The 14251-nt window shown below is 36.5% G+C and overlaps 1 protein-coding gene across 9 annotated transcripts in view; it reads right to left on the bottom strand.

The window, feature by feature from the left end:
• The window catches only part of ADGRB2 (adhesion G protein-coupled receptor B2), a 603867-nt gene that overhangs the window by 505015 nt on the left and 84601 nt on the right, over positions 1-14251 (bottom strand). The gene's annotated exons all lie outside the window — the stretch shown is intronic.

Here is a 14251-nt window from a genome sequence, read left to right as displayed (position 1 = left end):
AACTTAAAGCAGAACTTCACTCTCTCTCAATCAACATTGACTATTTTTAATCCTTATGCACCTAGCATTAGTAAGGTACGTTATATTTACTTGTTTTAAACTTTTTTTTTACATTTCTTCAGTTACTTCCTCTTTCCATGTCTAGGCAAATTATGTCATACATCCTAGGAGTCTTCAGGAGGGGAGGAAGGACTTTCTCAGCTAAGCACACCCTCCTGCCTACATGTCTGAGCTAAGGGCAGATTGATTCCAGGAAGTAAATGCTACATAAATCATCAGCAATTAATCAAGATGGCCACAGCCAGAAATTCTAGAGGATGTTTTTCAAAGTAATGGAGACATGGGTGGATTAAATGTGAATTAATTAGCATTTTTGGTGCTCAGATGCATTGCAGTTCCACTTTAAGGATTTCAATAAACAAGTCAGATGTTGCAAATTTGGTGTAGGCTTGATTATGCTCTTCCATTTATAAAAAAAATGACGTTGTGGTCACTTGCACTATACAACAGAATATTCCTGAACTGCAACATAACGTGACAAAATTTGATTTTTGAGATTTTAACAATGGAGGAAGTGTATAGCAATGTTTACTCTCTCAGGGTATATAAAGAGTAACAGCTAAGCATCTGAAGACATCCCTTGATATAATCTGCATCTAAGTCTATATTAGGAAAAATGCTTAAATCTGGTATTTACAAGTAATGAAGCCACAGCTGTCCAAATAAATTGCCCTGTATTGTACATTTGCAAAAGACCGCTTGGATATTTCACAGCACCAATGAAACAATGCATTCTGGACCTACTAACAGAAGTAAGTATTTTACACACCACTCACAACATTATGTTTGGAGACTGAAACAGTGAATATCAACACCATAAACCCACTTGCAAAGCAAAATGGAAAGAGTATAATAGTAACAGACTGCTGTGGCATTTCAAGGCCTGGAAAGCTTGCAATCTGTTCCAAGTTGTATGAAACTGTATTGTAGAATGTAGGAATGGTTGTATATAATCTAAAACCCAAAATAGGATAATTTACAAAACATGATATGGCAATGATGCAAATAAAGGAATGATGCCAACATATTATAGAATGAGTGGAGTCTTGCCCTTAGTGCCCTTATAATGCTGTTGAATTATTTGTAGCAGATCATTTCTCCAAGACTACCTAAATTCCTTTTTAAATGAAACGCTTTGTATACGGTAACAAACCAAAATAACACAGAACTACATCATTGGTAGATAAGAAAGTCTGTGGTTGAGGTTATTGCTAATAATTAATTTGTAAAAATTAATTACAAATTAATAGTTTACATGATTTGTTCCGTAAAGACGGCAACATGAAATGTTACAAGTGTGGTTTGCTAAATCATTTTATTTTTATATTTTTAATAAGACTTAGCTTAGAAAAATCTTAAGGCAATGCATGCAAAAATAGAGACAATTCCTAAGGCTTCCTAAACTTCAAAAAGTGTAAAATGTGTAAAAGAGTACACAAGACCGCTATTTATTACACTTTGAAAGATCCAAAAGAATCCAGGTAATCCATTACATTGTGAATTTTACATAATCTCAGACACTAAGAATTTTAATAAAATTGACCTAATGAAAATGTTCACTATAAGTTTATAAATGTATTGAATGAAACTTATTTATAAAGGAAACTTAATTTCAGTGCCATTTTTATCAGTTGCTCTCCTTTAAATGTAAAAATCCTTAAATATAAAATTCTGAACATTTTTGAAGATGTTCTACCTCTTTTCATGTAATGCTTCAAGGGTCTGTGATAGCTCTGCCTTGTTACAGAGGCTCAAATTTGACATTATACACCATTATGTATTGCTTTAAGACTGTGCACTGTACACATTGACTGAGGCAATCCATGCAATGCTGCAGAAGGCAAAGTTAGGAGAATATATGGCTTGACTAATTTAACTGAGGACAGGCTTGCATTTTAACAGGCGGAGTAAGTCAAAGTAGGGAAAAAAACAACAGTAAAGAAAACAATCATTAAGGTTAAACACACACTGCAATTCTGTTGTATTTATTGCTGAAAATTCACTTTTAAAATTGAATTACATTTTAAAGGTGGACACTCATAAAGAATTTCACCCAATCTGAACTGGAGAAGTCACTTTTGTGATGAAACAGTTACCAAGAGAGATCTATTCTTGACAATGTCTTTCCATTACATCTCTCCCTATTATCAAGAAAAACATCTAATAGGTTACGCTAACCCTATGGATTTGGTGAAGTTCCTTGACAAAGCAGAGCACACATCTAAAAAAAGTTGTAAATTTAGCAGCAACCTCCAAATGAACCTGTTATGGAAAAATACTTCACAATTCCAAACACCTTTTTTGAAAATTCTGGTTGCCTGGGTACCAATTCTCCTCCATGTTCACTGCTGGTGAGTTAGGAATCCTAGAAAAAGTATGCAGCTATTGAGTTTTAAGCCACCAAGCTGCACATTTGCTTACTTGTTTAAGACAGCTTGCATTATCAGAGGTTTTGCGATTCCTATTACATTTTAAAAAATATATAAATTAGATAATATAGGTGTTCAGAAATTGAGTCTATTTGTGTGCAAAGATCATTGCAGTTGACCAAGATATAGAGTGCAGGATCCTCTTTTCCTTTTCTTGTATACTAGAGTTACATGTCATTATGGATCCTTGATCTTGAGAAGTGCCACTGCAATAAAGTAAAAAGATGGCAATATCTTCTTAAAAAAATGCTTCCTGGACTAGAAGGCTTTTACAAATTTTTCCTATTACCCACACTGCTGAGGTACACAGTTCTGCAAAGTTTTGGCTTGTTATAGAACCTTGAAGATTCAACACTGTGATTCTCAGATGCCTGGTCCCCTTCAGTACTCTGTTGTTCCATTCACAATCACTGGATCAATTTTGTGTCTTTTTTAATTATATAGGGGGTCGCTGAATGAAACCAAAGCACTCAGCTGAGGTCTAGGCATCTTAGAGTGACCATACATGGATTGACATTCAGCCCATTTAGCAGGGAACAGCCAAATGTGTGGGCAGGGTGATTGTACAGAATTCAATTTACCGATCAACTTCTGTACAACCGCCTAGATGCCAAAACTAGGTACCCATGGGACTTTTTAGAGCTACATCTACACAGATATTTTATATAAAATCTTTATTTTATTAAATATCCACAATTAAAACCTTTTTCTTGTCCAGATGTACCTCTAAAAATTCCCATGGACACCTAGTAGTAGTATAAGAGATGGTGGTACATCAGTCTATGCATCAGGCCATAAGTAAGACTGTTCTGTACAAATACCCTGTCAGATTTTTGAAGCTTGATCAGTGCTGCAGCTTATAGCTGGATCAGTGTATTCTGATGGCAGGGAAGTCTCCCGGTCATCAGAAAACAATTGGGACAGCACAGTGGCTAAATGGTTAGCACTTCCGCCTGGCAGAACTAGGGTCATTGGTTCGAATCCCAGCCACGGCACCTCCTGTCTAGAGTTTGCATGTTCTCCCTGTGCCTGCGTGTGTTTATGCTGGGTACTCCGGTTTCCTCCCACACTCCAAAGACATGCTGGTAGATTAATTGGATCCTGTCTAAACTGGCCCTTGTATATGAGTTAGGGACCTTAGATTGTATACCCCTTGAGGGTTAGGGAATATATATGTAAAGCGCTGCGTAAATTGATGGCGCTATATAAGTACCTGAAATAAATAAATAAATTAGCAGGGAGAATTTCCCAATCCTCACTGAATGTGTGGATCTGGTAACTGAGTCCATTTTTTTTTTGTTCTACCTAATAACTAATCTATGGCCAGCCTAACCTACCCACAAATGTGTCCAATGCAGAACATTCTTAAGCCGATAATATCTCTTTAAAATGGTGGAAATCACCAGTGTGGGCAGTTGGACCTTAACAAATAACAAAGTTACCTTAATAAATAACCAATTGACATGATCTTCCAAATTTCAAGTCAAAATTATAGCAGCAATACTTTTTATGGTCTTCTCATTTCAAGAAGAGGTTCATCAAGATTTCTTCTCATGACATGTTCTCTTTAAAGGAGTTTACATGTGCTATGGTCCACAAGTGTCCACACATTTCATTTTCAGCACAAACACAGCAAAACCTGAGGCATAGCATCAGGTGTAAACAAGATAACAATTGTGTCTCTGTGGTAGTTGATGGAGTAGGGCAGCTCTCAGCCTGGTTCAATAATGTTTAATTTCTTTCCCCACATTACACTTGTGGAATCATGAATTAGAAAATTATTTCATGCTAAGAATCTCATCTAGCTACTTAAGGCCTGATGCATCAAAATGTCAATACAAAGAACAAGATTCAAACCTGCCATTCAAGACTGAATGTAATTGGTGGCTGTGAGAAAATAACTCTAGTCGTAAGTGCTGACAATTTGATACGTCACACCATTCGTTTTGTCAGTAATTAACCCACACGTTGCACTGAGTGGAAATCCATAAAACATGCACTGCAAGTGAGGCCTAGGGACAAGTTTAAAAAAATACATTTTATGCACTTATCTTTTCCTGACCCATCACCATTAGTACTGCAAAATAGAAAGTAAAGGTTGGAAATTTTACTTTTAGTATGGTGCTGCATGGACAACTAAACGTCAATGTGATTGTAGCTTAGGCCACAAAAAGAGAAAACTACAAGACTGCCAGATTATGATCACACGATCCAGTTCACGCTATTAAGTCTTGCTAATACTGCAACCTGCCAAGCAGTGCTTAACAAGTTCTTCAGATAACAGATAATAATTGTCAAATAGATTTCTCTTTATAGGCTTTATTTCCTACATAAAAATACATAATTAGAAAATATTCTTTGTTTCATTGAGCAATCATCTTCTTCCTTATTTATTCTGCATGTCTCATTCACGGAGAATACGTTTTATGAGTGAATTAATTACACAGAAAACCTGTCTTTTATTCTCATGTCCCTTTTACCAAATGCCTTTGCTCCCTAAATTAGGCCTGTCATCATGAAATAACATTTTCCATTTTAGTGGCACATTTCAAACTACCTATATGTTGCAAGTGGCATTTAATCCAAAGTTTTCTTTCTGGCTATTTATCATTTTTTAATCTCCTTAGCCAATGCCATTACACTCTCTCAAAAGACATTATGGGTAATTTATGAAGCAGAGAAAAATACAGCTGTATAAACCATTATTTTTCTATAAATATGAGCTAATAGACCCAACATGCTCATACACTGGTGAAACCCCCATTTAGCTGTTAGTAGTCTTTCTTGAATGTTCAAAAGGTTTTGCTCCTCAGGGTAATAACTCTCAGTCATGCTTATCAGAAAGGACAAATTTGGCACACTGGTAGCCTTCTGTTCTAAAATGTATGTGACTTCAAAAACGTTTTTTGTTTTGAAAATAGTTGGAAAGGTTTTAAAACCCCTATCAGGTTATATTCCTATAGGTGAGCAAGAGAATCTGAAAGTCTATGCAAAACCTGACAATCAGCCAGTGTAAGGACTACAGGATAGGGGTAATATGGTCACTTGTACCAGACCTTGTGAGGATTCTGGCTGCAGAATTTTGTACATATTGTAGTCGGTTAATAGTGGACTTAGCTACACCAGCAAGTAGAGCATTGCAATAGTCAAGTCAGGAGACACAAATGTCTGGATCAGCTACAGTGATAGTATGAAAGTATAAAGTGGGAAAAAGATGTTCTGACACAATTTTGTACATGTGGATCAAAGGTTAAACTAGCATCAAATATCACCCTGAGATTTTTCAATTTAGACTGAAGCTCAACTACTGTGCCATCTATAAATAGCCTACCTGGACTGGCCTTACATAAGTGATGGGGGTGCCAATAAGTATAACTTCAGTCTTGTCACAGTTTAATTGAAGGAAATTGTGGGCCATCCAAGCTTTTATATCATAAATGCAGTTAGATAGGAGAGAAGCAGCCAAAGTAGAATCTGGTTTAGTGTGGATGTATATCTGAATGTTGTCAGCATAGAAGTGATCAGGCCCGAACTAGGATAAAAAATATGCCCGAGCACTTTGGACTGAGCAGCCCAAAGCCTGGGGACCCTTTCCTCGGAGCCCGGTGGCGGAACGCTCGGGCCCAGTCGCAAGAGTGACCTTTGTGACCCTGGAAATTCCGCCACTAGTGTCAGTAGGTTTTTATTTTTATTTAATTTTTCACAATTGTATATTTAACTATTTTTTTAACATTTTTTTGTAGGAAAGAAAGAAAGAAAGAAAGAAGGAGGGAAAGAAAGAAAGAAAGAAAGAAAGAAAGAAAGAAAGAAAGGAGGGAAAGAAAGAAAGAAAGAAAGAAAGAAAGAAAGAAAGAAAGAAAGAAAGAAAGAAAGAAAGAAAGAAAGAAAGGAGGGAAAGAAAGAAAGAAAGAAAGAAAGAAAGAAAGAAAGAAAGAAAGAAAGAAAGAAAGAAAGAAAGGAGAGCAACAGGAGGCAGAGAGAGATCAAGAAAGAGATAGAGAAAGAGAGAAAGAGAGAAAGAGAGAAAGAAAGAAAGAAAGAAAGATGTATAGAAAGAGAGAAGGAGGGAAAGTAAAAAAGAAAGAAAGAAAGAAAGAAAGAAAGGAGGGAAAGAAAGAAAGAAAGAAAGAAAGAAAGAAAGAAAGGAGAGCAACAGGAGGCAGAGAGAGATCAAGAAAGAGAGAAATAGAGAAAGAGAGAAAGAAAGAAAGAAAGAAAGAAAGAAAGAAAGAAAGAAAGAAAGATGTATAGAAAGAGAGAAGGAGGGAAAGTAAAAAAGAAAGAAAGAATGAGAGAATGAGAGAGAAAGAAAGGAGAGAAACGGGAGACAAAAAGAGAGGAAGAAAAGAAAGAGAGAGAGAGAGAAAAAAAAAAAGAAAGAAAGCAAGAAAGCAAGAAAGAAAGAAAGAAAGAAAGGAAGGAGAGAAACGAGAGAGAGAAATAACTATAAAAAAGAAATAAAGAAATGAGATGAGGAAGGGGGCCGCTGGAGGAGATGAGGGGGGGGCCGTTGGAGGAGAGGAGGGGGGGGGGCTGCTGGATGAGAATGGGGAGGGGGCTGCTGGAGGAGATGAACGAGGGGGCCATTGGAGTTAAAGGGGAAGGGGGCTGCTGGAGGAGATGAAGGAGGGGGACACTGGAGATGAGTGGGGGGTGCTGGACGAGATGTGGTAGGAGCGGTGGCCATGGGCGGAGCATACAGGAGCCGACCACATGCAGGAGATTGATAGGAGAGGTGCCTGGGCGTCACATAGAGAAACCAAGAAATGCACGGTCCTCTATGTGCTGCCCTATGGCCAGTCCAGGCACGCAAATGATAATTGAGGCCATGTGATCTAAGCAGCTGGGCAAGTGGAAGATGCTAATAAGCAAGGGACCCAACATTGAGCCCTGAGGAACACCGAACTTGACTGGACCAACTTTAGACTGGAATCCTCCAGGAGAAACAAAGTGACAGCGATTAGTAAAATACAACTTAAAACATTTTAGAGACAAATTAAAAAAACACTTTATGTACAATTTAAGGGAAATTCATATGCAATGTTAAATGTGTCTACATTTGCATACTACGGTTGCTTCACTTGCTTGGAGAAAAAAAAAACTTTAAGGTTTGATATATCTTAGCAGACATTTGCCTTCAATACATTCCACTGACTGTGATAGAGTTTCACTTTAGAAGGCACTGATGAATTGGAGAGTTAAAGGAGTGGGGGAGACTTCCCAGTTAAAAAGTTAGATTGAAAAAGGGCACATGTCCATTAAGTTCAGCCAAAAGACAAAAATAGATAAAAAAAATTAAAAAACTTCCCACATTCTCCAAACCCTAAACCAGCAGTTGATCAAGAGGAGTGCAAAAAAGCCATTATAAAGCACGATCCAATATTCTCTAACAGAGAAACAAATTCCTTCCTGATCCCCAAAGGCAATCGGATACTCCCTGGATCAACATTCTACAGTGTTATTTCTTATAAATATTAATAGCCATTTATGTTTTGTGCATTTAGAGACACATCCAGCTCTTTTTTTAAAGCAAACTACTGAGCGGGCTTGAACTAGCTGCAACCACAATTGCTGCACAAAGGGGTCTCAAGGAAAGGTGGAATTTTAGATAACCTTGAACAACCTCTGAGTCCTTAACGTGGTTCATAAAGTACACTTACTTTGTTCTCACATACTATAAATATTAATGTTTTTTTTACCTTTCAGTGAATTTGAATAAGCTGCTTGTTTTGTCCCTTGAATGATATACATACATAACACACATTGCACTGGCAGCCTGTATTTTGGAATAGAAGGTGAAGGTGAAAACTGCATGCATGGAGTTTTTATTGATTTTGAAATGAAATGCATAGGCCTGCCTATACAGTTATTCTTGCGTTATTTCTACCTTTATAGAAACACATACAGTAGGTGTGTGTACATGGTGGTATTTTTTAACCCATTCATTTTTATCATGGACAGCATAAGGTGCACTGAGCTGAAATGTTCTGGGTAAGTATATCGGTAGTGTTAACAGTCTTCCAATTAGAAAGAAAATGCCAGAAAACTTGTTTTTAAATGGTTTCTTTCTGTAAACAGGAATTTGTACAAGTCAGGTTTGGCTAATTGCTCATGCCAAGCTGGTATCAACTTATACACATAAACTAAGACCTATTTACTAAGGGTTTATTGCAATCATCTCAATTTGCTCAGAAATTTTTTTCCACGTTAAGTGAGCAGTTACCTGTTGAAAGTTTTCCCCTGCTCTCCTACATAGACAGCTATTGAAACATCCAGTTATCACCACTTGAAGCTATTTTAAAGAGTCTTTTTGAATTGACTATTACATTGCATTTTTTATAAGGTTCGTTAAAATAACACTAACAGTGATACAATAGTACTAGTAGACGAAAAATACCATTAATATCACACAGATGCTATTAATGTTACATTTGTGGAGACAGACAATGATTCATCACCGGCATCTGTTCAAAGGACAATTACATCAGGGGGAAAAAATGTATCAATGGCGAATCCAGGATTGAACAACGACAAAAAGACGGAAGAGAACGAGACGGGGGAGAAAACATAAAAGAAAAATACGTCTATATTCTCTTCAGGGACAGGTTCGGAAGTAAGATCTGAAGTTCTGAACCTGTCTTCTAGGGGTTTAGCTGACGATTAGATGTGTCTATTGTCTAGGGGTTTGAATTTTTGTTCAATTAAGCACTTTTAACTTTTTGATACTATATTAGATATTAATGATTTTGCTAGGAGTTTAACTTTGAAAAAGCATTATCACTGTGATGTTGAAGAAATGAATGATAACAGAGGGGTTGAATCTGATATATTCCCTACGGATTTGGAGGAAGTGACTTTTTTTTTTATTTTCAGGATATGTGTGGCATTAGAAATTTAGAGGAACTGCCCTTTGAGAGGGATCCATTATATGGAGGCTTGATTTACTAAAGGCAAATAGGATGCTTCTTTGCAAGGGAATTTAAATTTAGAGAAAACTTTCCCTAGTTTAATAAATGTGGTGAAAATTTACTTTGCAAAAAATACCCAATCACATGCAATGAAAAACATGTTGTTTTACTTGCACATGATTGGGTGATGGAAGTCGGCAGAGTATGACCTCATTCACTGAGCTAAGTGAATAGCTGCAAAATGAACAGCCAATGCGGTTTAATTACTAAAACTGCAAGGTGCAAAATCTAGTGCAGCCCTCTATAGAAACCAATCAGCATCCAGGTTTTTTTTTGTCAAAGCTTATTGAACAAGCTGAAGCTGATTGGCCACCATGCACAGCTGCACCAGATTCTGAATGCTCCAGTTTTAGTAAATCTCCCCCTATTGCTTTTAGTAAATTAACCCTATAGAGTCACATTTTCAGGTCATAACAAGATTTAACCTTTGAGAATGAGATCAGATTTTTACCCTATAAGTTCTTATGGTGAAATATTGAACACATGTCCATGAACATTTTTTTTTATTGTGAAATCATGAACAGAAATCACAACAGAATTTTACAAGAATGGCATCCTAACCTTTGGTATCAGGCCACATTTAAAATGATAACTTTAGTAATGATTAACAAAAAGCATTGAAAAATCCTTGTGTAGGTAAACCAATAATCATCAAGCAATCGGATAAAGGAGGATGAAACCCTTAGACAGTTGTTAAACAACCACATGTATACGAGATTAAAAAGGTATCCAACAAAGGAGTTTAAAACTATATCGATGAATTACCCTGTTATGCCTATTTTCCACCATTTACCTAAGGGTCATTAGATGTTATATCCCTTTAAAAGAAGACCTGTTGTTGTAGAAATAGAATATTGAAATCAGAGACTCAGTTGCTAGATTGTTAGCTACAACCACTAATAGTGCAGTTACATAATTATTTACGGATACAAAGCAAATGTTGAATAAATTGAAAGAATTCAAAGGAATGATGGTAATATTTTGATAGCTTCTGTTCAAAGTTTATATACTTCTATTCTGCACAAATTGGGTTTAAGGCAGTCACATTTTATTTGTATCACTACAGTAAATATTCTGCTGCACATAAAGCATTTATTATTGAGGTGTTGGGCTATTTATTCATTCATACATTTTTGATGAAGGTTGCTACCTCCAAAGGTGCAGGGCTGCAACGGGAGTTACATTTTCTCCCTCCTTAGCAAATCTATACATGGGTTGGTGGAAGAGGTCCCACATCTTTGAAGGTAGCAACCATTTAGATCACATATTCAGATTCTACATTGTATATGTATATATATGATCTGTTATTTATTTTTACAGGAGCAATTGGTGATTTGTCAGCTTTTTTAGCATTTCTAAATAACAATAAATTGAATTTGAGCTTTGCTGAGCAACATGAGAAAACATTATCTCATTTTGTCTGTCAGTTTAAGAGAAGAAAAGAGTTCTGTTCAATAAGAATTATAAAAGAAACCTGTTTCAGGCAATAAACTATTACATGCAGGATCAGGACATCCTAGACATACAATTAAAGGGATCCCCGTGAGACAGTTTATAAGATTAAATAGGATTTGTTCTAATGAAGAACATTTGAAATGGAAGCCAAGGTAATACATGACAGATTTTTGGAAAAATCCTATTCCAGATCTGTTTTAAATAGCATATGATATTGCAAAATTTAAAGTTGGGAAGGACTTGATAATAGATAAGCAAATATGTAATAAAATAAATGCTGGAGTTATATTCTCCACTAAATACAGTCTGTAATATAATAAAGTGAGGTGTCTTGTTAAAAGATATCTTTAGGTATAATATAATGATGTTGTTTATTCCTATATTTCCAAGGGGGGTAAAATGGTCACAAGACAAGCATCTACTCTGGAGCACCTACTCTCTAAGCTATTATGAGTCTGAGAAGGCATTGAAATAAGCTTGGCTACGTGTTAAAGGTAACTATAGATGTGGTATAAAAAGATGCCCATGTTTAAAGGTGGACAGGTTATGTCTGTAGCCATTAATAAGTGTTAGTTGAATAGTCATTATTTGGAATATGTTATTACATGTAGTGAATGCCTGGTTCAAAATATGGACAAGACTACAAGAACGTTAAAGCATTGGTTGAGCAAACAGTTCTATAATATTGTTTTCATTACCATTGCCTATATTTTGTTACATTGTATGCTAGTAACATTTAATTCCTGATTTGTTTCCCATGTGATATGTTTTTATTTAGTTACATTGAGACCCAGGAGAAGAGCAACTGAAAAGGAATAAAGGATAGAGGAATTTTGTTTCAAAAAAGGGGCAGGCAATTTAAATGGGGACAGATGAAAGCCATGGTTTGGGTACTTTTAGAAGGCTGGTGTAAGGCCACTAATGTACCATTTAATATTCTATGCAATGATGATGTACACTTATATGTTCCTGGTATCTAGTCAGGCCACTTCTTGTTGTTGTAATGGGTTACGTTTGCATAATCATCAAGAACAGTTTAGGGAATTAGAACACAAGTTTTTAAGGTGGATAACATGCAGCTGCTTAGGGATCCATGATGTCAAGGAGTCTAAGAATATATAGTGCTTCTGTGATTTGCACTGCTTGCGACTCAGTCAAGATGGTGGGTGCTCATCACTATGTTGCCTTGATAAAAAGACCCTATAAGGCCCCAAAGTGTTGGCATGATGCTTTCCCAGTAAAGTGATGCTATGAACATTTTGGAGTGCTGATGACGTTATACACTATGAGGAAATCCGAGTGTAGCTGCTCTAAGCATAGGTGCTCTTTTCATTTATATTCTAACAATAGGCTTAGTTTACAAAAGCAAAGTGCCCATTTAAATCCACTAAAAAAGGCTACTAAAGTACCGCATGAGTTATTGTATCAAGTCATTAGGTATTTTAGTAGTGAAAAGCATGCATTAATGTTTCAGCTGTCAGCAGGGTTCCCCATTGACAGCTGAATGTAAAAGAAAGAATTAAACGAGGTAGGTAAACGTGGCTAAACTGCCGTTTTTAACCTACATTTTCTAGCAGTCAGACGTTTTTCAAATGCCCTGTGTACATGAGCCCTTATCCTCATTACCATGAGTTGTTTGCTGTTTTTTCACTAAGCAAATGAACTTTTGAACTCATTTAAGGCAGGAATCAGCAGAAATTACCATGTACGCGTCATGCTATTGATTTTATTAGTATTTTGACTGTAAAGGTCAATAACATAGATATCGATAGCTTTGGCTAGTAATATGTGAGCTGCAATAGTGTGCCAGTTGAAAAGGGCATTAAAAGGAGTCTTTTCTCATCATAATTAACTCTAGATAAGATAAGATAAGATAAGAGGCACACTCGATCTGCAGGGACATCACACTTCAGGCTTTTATACAATGTATTTATTGAGATCGTAGTTTACAAGGTGCAAATGGAGCCAACTTGTTTTGGGGAAAAAGCTATTTTCCTCATCAGGACTGAGGTGGCAGATGAATTCACAAATAGCCTGGAACTGGAGATGAGCTGTTGCTGGAGCCAGTTTTTTTGGCTGGCTCTTTTGCATTCCCTACTGCCTCACAAGATCTCCGGCAGCATCTCCTCAATCTCTAGTTGCAGGCCACTTATGAATTCATCTACCACCTCAGACCTGATGAGGGTTGATTTTCCCCGGAAACGCGTTGGCTCCTTTTCTACCCTGTGAACTGTGAACCTCATTAAATAAGTTGTATATAAGCCTGAAGTATGAATTCCCTGCATATTAGATGTGCCTTCGATCTTATCTACACTTTTTCTGCCAAGCAAGTTCATGATGCAACCAGCGAGGCAGCAGCTGAGTCTGCATCAGGACTACCCTTCCCTTAACTGTCATCTACCCATGGGATCCCTATGAAGAGCACCATACTGCGGATCACCTGCAGGGATATCAGGCTCCATGTAGGTCTAGTACTGTCTTATATATATATTTGTTCCTTGTATCATAATTAAAAAATATATTTTTTGTTAAAATAAAGATTAATGAGAAAGACAATTAAATGTCCATTTTATTGAGAACAAAGGATAATTCCACTCTTTTGAAAAAATTTATATTTTTGAACTGTATATTTTTAGGATAAAAATATCATGAGATAAGTTTACTTATCCATCTTTGTGAACTAAGCCTTTCCTGTGCACAAACATTCCGTAGCGAATGAAGTAGCATTTGTCTTTTCCTCAGATCCCATTTTCTCTTTTGATATCATCTGGTCAGCGAGGAAGAGGGTTTAGCAGAATCCTTTTACTCTGGCAGATATAATGTGCTCTGTCACTGTATCACATGTCATACTAAAAAGGTTATCTCTATCCTCAGTAATTGTAGCTCAGTTGTTTGATTTTTATTGACTGAATATTCCAAAACAACGTCAAAGTCTTAATACGCATACACAGATCAATGTGGTGTCTCATGTCAAAAGAGAACAATGCCGTACTTTAATAGAACAGCTAATGGAATTTGTTTGCAAACAGATAGATATGTTGTTGACAAACAAAGTTCTATAATTATGCTACGTACACATTGGAATCTGTATTTACCACAATTTAGCAAAATATATTTTCATCTTAACAATGTTTATTTAAAGAAAGCAAATTAAGCATATAAAAATTACACATGTAATTGTAAGGTAGAAGATTAACCTAACCTCTTCCCGTCGGTGTAACATATACATATTCGAAGGCAGGGTGGTTGGGTCTTAACATCCAGCCACTGTACAGCACTGCATGGGTGCATGAGACTCCAAGTTTCTGTGCTGAGAAAGTATCCAATGAGCCGCACACT

This window comes from Staurois parvus, unplaced genomic scaffold (assembly GCF_062004578.1).
Source record: "Staurois parvus isolate SC_StPar_1 unplaced genomic scaffold, SC_StPar_1.0 ptg000145l, whole genome shotgun sequence".
Classification (NCBI taxonomy): domain Eukaryota; kingdom Metazoa; phylum Chordata; class Amphibia; order Anura; family Ranidae; genus Staurois; species Staurois parvus.
This window is presented reverse-complemented; position numbering and strand designations above follow the sequence as displayed.